The following is a 7835-nucleotide window of genomic DNA, read 5'->3' as shown; positions in this document are numbered from 1 at the left end:
ATATAACCGCCATGAAGGACGAAGATAGTTTATGTAGAACGATTCGTAGAACGATGATTATGCTTGAGGTATAGACTGCGAGGTTGAGACGTGTGATGATGTTGTTGTTATTGGTACTGGTTATGCTACTGGTGCTGCTGATGGTGGTACTGTTGCTGTCGGTGCTACAAGTGTTGTTGGTGCTGAGGTTGGTGATGATGTTGGTGTAGTAAGTATAGCTTGTAGATCACGTACCATTCTTGTCAGAGTTTCTATTCTATCCTCTATCATTTCTATCCATCCACTCATCTGATTTGATAGATCTTGATTATCAATTCGAAGTTCCCTAACTTCTTCTAATATTCCCCTTCGATTGGTATATTCGGAAGTAGAGGTTGAATATTTTCTGAAATTACAGTAATGCGACCTTCGAGGTGGAAAACTTTAGCAAGAAGGGTGAATACAGTGTTGTGCATAGGTTCACCGGTGAGTACATCGTTTTCTCCGATGTTAGGAGGTAAGTTTGGTTCGCGGTAGGGCTCGCCTTCTTCATTTCTCCACCGAGTGAGTAAGTCTCGGACCCACCCCCATCTCCTCCAAAAAGAAAAATAACTAAATGGTTGAGGCACTTCTGGTTCATTGACTTCGGAGTCTGCTTCAATATACCTCTCGAAATCGCTTCCGGAACTAATGGAATCCAAGCTAGGTGTAGGGTCCATCTCTCACGATCAGTTAAAGGGTTTTGATATGAAATTATTTTCGAATATCGAATGATATTTTAATTATATATAGAATATCTATACATACTTCCAAAGATCCCGTGAATTACGGAGAAAATTAAGGAAACGTGTAAGATAAAGTCTACAGTGACAGATACGCTAAGATATGGATTAGTAGATATGCTAAGATATGAATTTTGTCTATACACTATTCATGCAATCATTGCAGTGAGATGTTTCTAGACTAAGAATGATAAGCAGGTAATTTCCTAAGGATGATAATCTGATGATTTCCGACAAAAATGATAAGCAAAATTTTTGACATGTAGACGCGGTCGAAGTCCAGACTCACTAATGCATCCTAACGACTTATCAGTTATACACACTAATGCAGACCTGGTCCGCTAAGACCACCACTCTGATACCAACTGTAGAAACCCGTCCTAATCCATCTGGACAAAGTCCATATCGATTACAAACGATTCACAATAGTTGATTACATCGCGAGGTTTTTGACCTCTATATGATACATTTTACAAACATTGCATTCATTTTTAAAAGACAAACTTTCATTTCATCGAAAGTTGACGACATGCATAACATTTCATAATATATCTAATCTATAAATGACTTGATAATAATCTTGATGAAATCGACGACTCGAATGCAACGTCATTTGAAATATGTCATGAATGACTCCAAGTAATGTCTCTAAAATGAGCAAATGCACAGCGGAAGATTTCTTTCATACCTGAGAATAAACATGCTTTAAAGTGTCAACCAAAAGGTTGGTGAGTTCATTAGTTTAACATAAATAATCATTTCCATCAATTTTAATAGACCACAAGATTTTCATTTCCAGTTCTCATAAATAAACGTCCCATGCATAGAGACAAAAATATCATTCATATGGATTGAACACCTGGTAACCGACATTAACGAGATGCATATAAGAATTAAGGGTGTTCAAAATATCCGAATCCGAAATCCGAATCCGAATTATCCGAAATCCGAATCCGAAAATATCCGAAGAATCGGATATCCGAAAATCGGATATCCGATTTTTCGGATTCGGATATCGGATGGAGTTTTTAAAATTTTCGGATATTCGGATATCCGAATATCCGAAAATTTTTAAAAAATCCGAAAAAATCCGAAAAATATCCGAAATATATCCGAAAAATATCCGAAATATCCGAAAATTATCCGAATATCCGGAAAATTATCCGAAAATATTCGAAGTTCTTCAAAAATATCGGATATTCGGATAATCCGATATCCGAATCCGAAATTTCGGATATCCGAAAATCGGATATCCGAAATTTCGGATTCGGATTTCGGATGGGGTTTTTCACTATCCGAATTTTCGGATATCCGAAATTTCGGATATCCGAATTTCGGATATCCGAAAATGAACACCCCTAATAAGAATATCCCCATCATTCCGGGATCCTCCTTCGGACATGATATAAATTTCGAACTACTAAAGCATCCAGTACTTTGGATGGGGTTTGTTAGGCCCAATAGATCTATCTTTAGGATTCGCGTCAATTAGGGTATCTGTTCCCTAATTCTTAGATTACCAGACTTTAATAAAAAGGGGCATATTCGATTTCGATAATTCAACCATATAATGTAGTTTCGATTACTTGTGTGTATTGCGTAAAACATTTATAAAAGCGCATGCATTCTTAGTCCCAAAAATATATATTGCAAAAGCATTTAAAAAGGGAGTAATGAAACTCACGCATATAAATATTGTAAAACAGTTAATAAAGCATTTGCATGTATTCTCAGCCCAAAAGTGTAAAGAGTAAAAAGGGCAAATGAAACTCACCATACTGTATTTCGTAGTAAAATATATATAACGTCATTTTACAAGTGCAAGGTTGGCCTCGAATTCACGAACCTATATTAATTATATATTTTTATATGTTGGTCAATATTTGTTTAATAATTTAGTTCAAGTCATAGTGTACCACAATCCTAATGCTCGAGACTAATATACAAAAGTCAACAAAAGTCAATTTGACTAGAAATCATTTCCAAAATTTATACATGATTATTATATAGTTTAAATATCGTCGTTTTATATTTTTAAATATTTCTAAAAGATTTATTATAGTAAATAATATATTTCATTTATTATTAAAATTTATATGATAAAAGTATACTGTTATATATCTTAAGTAATAAAATTTATAAAGTTCATTTAATATAATATGATAGGTAGTATTGACGTAATTATATTACACGCAGTAAAATATCTTTATATTACATATTTATTTGATAAAATAACATTGATAATAATAATAAGTAAAATTTGTATTATTTTGTAATAATAATTATTATTATTCTATTAATTAAAATATTAATATTTATATTTACTAAAAATGATATTATGGTAAAATGATAATTCTAGTTATGATAACATCAATATTTACGATACTTTAAATAATAATAATAATGATAAAATAGTAAGAACGATACTTTTATCTAAATCAATTTCTTACAATATTTTAAATTTCATCATGATACTCATATTCATTATTTCCTAATCGATTTGTTAGTAGTTTTTAAATCGTCTTTTATTTTGCATCCACTTTTAATGGTAATATTAATAATCATAATAATTAAGTGTTACTAATATTAGTTTTAATTATAATTCTAATAATAATAATATTAATACTAATAACTATTTTAATGATAAAAATACTAATAATATTAATTATAACTTTAACTATAATAACAATAGTAATAATAGTAAAAATAACAATTTCTAAAAATAATACTTTTTTATTGATAACTGATGTCAAAGCTAAGGTATACGAAATAGTTTATATTTTACTAGGAAAAACTATTAAATACAATACAATTTTACACAAGATATTTATTTATTTATAGAATGGATATACTTAAACCTTGCTACAACACTTATAGGCAGTGTACCTAATCGTAAAGTAGTGTAGTTTTTAGTAAGTCCGGTTCGTTCCACAGGAAAATCTTTAAACAAAGCTTAACGCTATATTAGTTTACTTTTATAAAAATACAAACATATATATAAGTAATATTATTATTATAAAGGGGGGTTTTTACCGTTTAATGACCGGTTTGTCGATTTTAAAACTTTAGTCGCAGTTAAAACCTAATGTAAACTATTAAATAAATAAAAGACTTTAAATTAAAGCGTAAAGTAAATAACGATAATGAAATTGCAATAAAAGTGCGATAAAATAAAATTGTGATAATTAAAAAGTACGATAATTAAAAGTGCGATTAAATAACAATAAATAAAAGTGCGATAATTAGAAGTGCAATTAAATATAAAATAAAGGAAATTAAATATGAAATAAAAGAATTATGCTTATTTAAACTTCCGTAATCATGATGTTTGACGTGTTGATTTTAGTTTTATGCCCATGGGTTAATTGTCCTTTGTCCTCGATTATTTAATATGTCCGTCTGGTTTTTGTCCATAACAGTCCATCAGTCATAAATATAAAGTGCGAGTGCCCTCGTCAAATTATTCTTATACCCGAAGTTAAATATTCCAACTAATCAGGGATTCGAATTGTAACAAGGTTTTAATACTTTGTTTAATGAATACACCAGGTTATCGACTGCGTGTAAACCAAGGTTTTACTACTTTGTTAACAATTACACCAATTACCCTTGAATGTAATTTCACCCCTGTTTTAATTATTCTAGTGGCTATTAATCCATTCCCGTGTCCGGTTAAATGAACGATTATTCGTACATATAAATACCCCGCCCATCTTGTCCGATCGAGTGTATATGGTAATTTATAGGGACGCCCAATTGTAAATCTTTATATTAACATTAACAAACTTTCATTTAGTTAAACAAATATAAAGCCCATTAATAGCCCATAGTCTAATTTCCACAAGTGTCGTTCTTTTGTCCAAACCCCAATTATGGTACAAAGCCCAATTACCCAATTTTAGTAATTAGCCCAACATCATGATTACTTCGTTTTAAATAAGCATAATAATAACTTAGCTACGAGACATTAATGTAAAAAGGTTGAACATAACTTACAATGATTAAAAATAGCGTAGCGTTACACGGACAGAATTTCGACTTACACCCTTACAACATTCGCTAACATACCCTTATTATTAGAATTAAAATTAAAATTAAAATTAAAATATAAATTATATATATATATTTTACGTATATATGAGAGAAGAGAGAAAAAGATTATGAAAAATGATCAGAATTCGGTTTGCTTTATAGGCAGTTTTTCAATTTGGGGCTCCGCGACTCGCGGTGAAATCCTCTTCAAACTCCGCGAGTCGCGAAGAATGAATTTACAGCTCAGTCCTTGGAGTCTTTCTCTGCCGACGGTTTTTTATTTATAAATATAATATATATATAATTAATATAATTAATTATATATTATATTATATTTATATACATAGTTAACTTGTAATTTTTAGTCCGTTGCGTCGAGCGTTAAGAGTTGACTCTGGTCCCGGTTCCGGATTTTCGAACGTCCTTGCGTACAATTTAATATCTTGTACTTTGCGTTTTGAATCTTGTACTCTTGTAATTTCGAGACGTTTCTTATCAATAATTGGAACCTTTTTGATTGTCTTTTGTACTTTTGAGCTTTTTGGTCGTTTGCGTCTTCAATTCGTCGAATCTGTCTTTTGTCTTCACCTTTTATTATTTAAACGGATATCACTTGTAAATAGAACAATTGCAACTAAAAGCTTGTCTTTCTTGAGGAATAATGCTATGAAATATATGTTCGTTTTTAGCATTATCAAATATTCCCACACTTGAGCGTTGCTTGTCCTCAAGCAATATCGTTTTGAAATACTAGAATCACTTCTTTATTCTTCACACTTTGTACATCAGTGATTTTCTATACGGCGGTATAAACAATGGTAGTAACGATATGGTTTACAGTCCCACATGACTATAAAAATTTAGATCCATTAAGGAAATTGGATCTTTATGAAAACATTTGATCTTTTGAAAATTAAATCTAGTTTTTACCCTAGATAAGTTTTCCGGGATAACCCTTTACCGGTGTTTGCAAAATATTTTTGTGGGTTTGGTGGGTTTCAGAATTGAAAATTTTAGCTCAAAACTTGCTGTTTTGTGTCACCCACTTGCTAACCTTGTATTTGGAAAGCAACACGTCCAGTTTATTTGTCCCGTATATTACCTTTCGATAAACTACCGTCCGGTTGTAAAGGAAAGCGTTGAACAAGCAACTGTTAAGGCAATGTCCCCTGACATGCTTTTAATTATGGTCTATAACGTGTCGGACGCAATTACTATCCTTGGTAGGAGCAATAGTAAAGCTCACCCTTATAATTTTTCGGTCTGGCACAAGGTCCTGTCTTTGACCATGCTATGCAACCACCGTTCTTACGGTTGACACCCGATTTAGTTCAGGTGACCTAATGAATTCCAGGTGAATTCCTAGGATTTTACGTTCAATGGTAATGAAAGCATTGAAAATAGGGTTTTCAGAAAACAAATCGGTTTGTAATTTTGATCAAAATATTTTCTCGTTCAAGCTCGAGTTTAGATATCATTGAATTCCATGAGTTTGTAATTCTCAATCTTTAAGGTCAATCTCTAGGATTGAGTAATATCAGTCTTAAAAGCTGATTTTTAATTTTTAAGGAGATTATCCTTTCTGGGGATCTGATTCATTAGTCTTATCCAGCTAATTTGCATGGTGCCCCCCCATTGTACGAGATAAATCCTTCTCATGGTTAGGATAAATCTGACCACTTGGAGACCCTGTTTAATGCTGAGGTCCGTGGATTTCCTGCTGATTTTAGTGATGACTTTTCTAGATTTTTCGTCAACCTATAGCTGGTCTGGACGACAACTTCATGACCTAAATCAAGAAGCGCGTGTCTTTTTCGGAAGACTTTACTTCCTTTTAATGATGGAATTGATTCATCGTGTAGATCCATCTCTTCTTTTCTTTCATCGGGTAAAACAGTTTAGTTTAGTCCAAAGCAAAAGTATTTTCAGTTATTTGTTACAGATATATGTGACATATGTTTAAGATAACTTGGTAAATTTTCCCACACTTGGCTTTTATTTTCCTTTTTATCGTCCTCTATTCCATTTTAAATGAATTTTAACATTTTAGTTTGTTTCTCAATTTATGTTCTTTCCGAGGTAACAATAATTTCGGTGTTAAAACCTAGTTTTATCGTTCATAAATATGTATAAACATGATTTTGAATTCATTTAATTGAAAATTTTGAAATTTTTTACTAGAATTGTGTAGTCAGTATATAAGACTAGGGCTGTTCTTTTTTATCAGAGAGCACTAGATTCTAATACAACTACTGCTTTACTAGTATTTTTAATGGTAACCAAGTGTATAAAGTAAAAAATTTTAAAATCCGAAAGAATTTAACCCCTTCCCACACTTAAGATCTTGCAATGCCCTCATTTGCAAGAAATCAGTAACAATTTAAATTATTGAGGGTGATTTGTGTGAAAATGATTAAATTTTTACCAAAGTTTCCAAATATATTGGTGTTTGTTTGCTGAATGATAAATGGTGCACATCATTTGTTCATTCCGTCTTGTTGTTATTTCACATATATTTTGCATCTTGTCGTCAAAATTAGTTGCTTTTGCTGAACTTAATGCCAGTCTTTGAAAATGCGTTGTTTTACCCTGTTGTGTACATAAGATAAACTGCAAACATATATACATATTTTTGAAGTTAGGTATATTACCCCACATTCAAAAATTATTAAAATCTAAGAATAAAAGTTAGATAATTATAAAAATGATTACAATATTAACAAAAGTATTAAACGTATCAATAATTACAAATTACAAAATAAAAAAAAAAAAATAATAAGTAAACTAAGGATGATATTGGTACCAATAGGGGTTCCAGGCATAACCATAGGTGCTATAGAATGCTTCGGCAGGGTCATACGTAGGATATGGTGGCTGCATCTCTATAGACCAGGGAGGGAAGATGGGTTTCGGTGTAGGAATATAGTTTCTACCTATATGTTGGCAATGAGCTATGATTTGGTTCTGATGAACTTGCCAATCATCAAATGCTCTCTGTCTAGCATTTTCGTATTCCTGAGAAGCTATAAACCTATGCATTTC

The sequence above is a fragment of the Rutidosis leptorrhynchoides genome, chromosome 2 (genome assembly GCF_046630445.1).
Source record: "Rutidosis leptorrhynchoides isolate AG116_Rl617_1_P2 chromosome 2, CSIRO_AGI_Rlap_v1, whole genome shotgun sequence".
Lineage (NCBI taxonomy): Eukaryota > Viridiplantae > Streptophyta > Magnoliopsida > Asterales > Asteraceae > Rutidosis > Rutidosis leptorrhynchoides.
The sequence above is the reverse complement of the archived record's forward strand: the minus strand, read 5'-3'. Positions refer to the sequence as shown.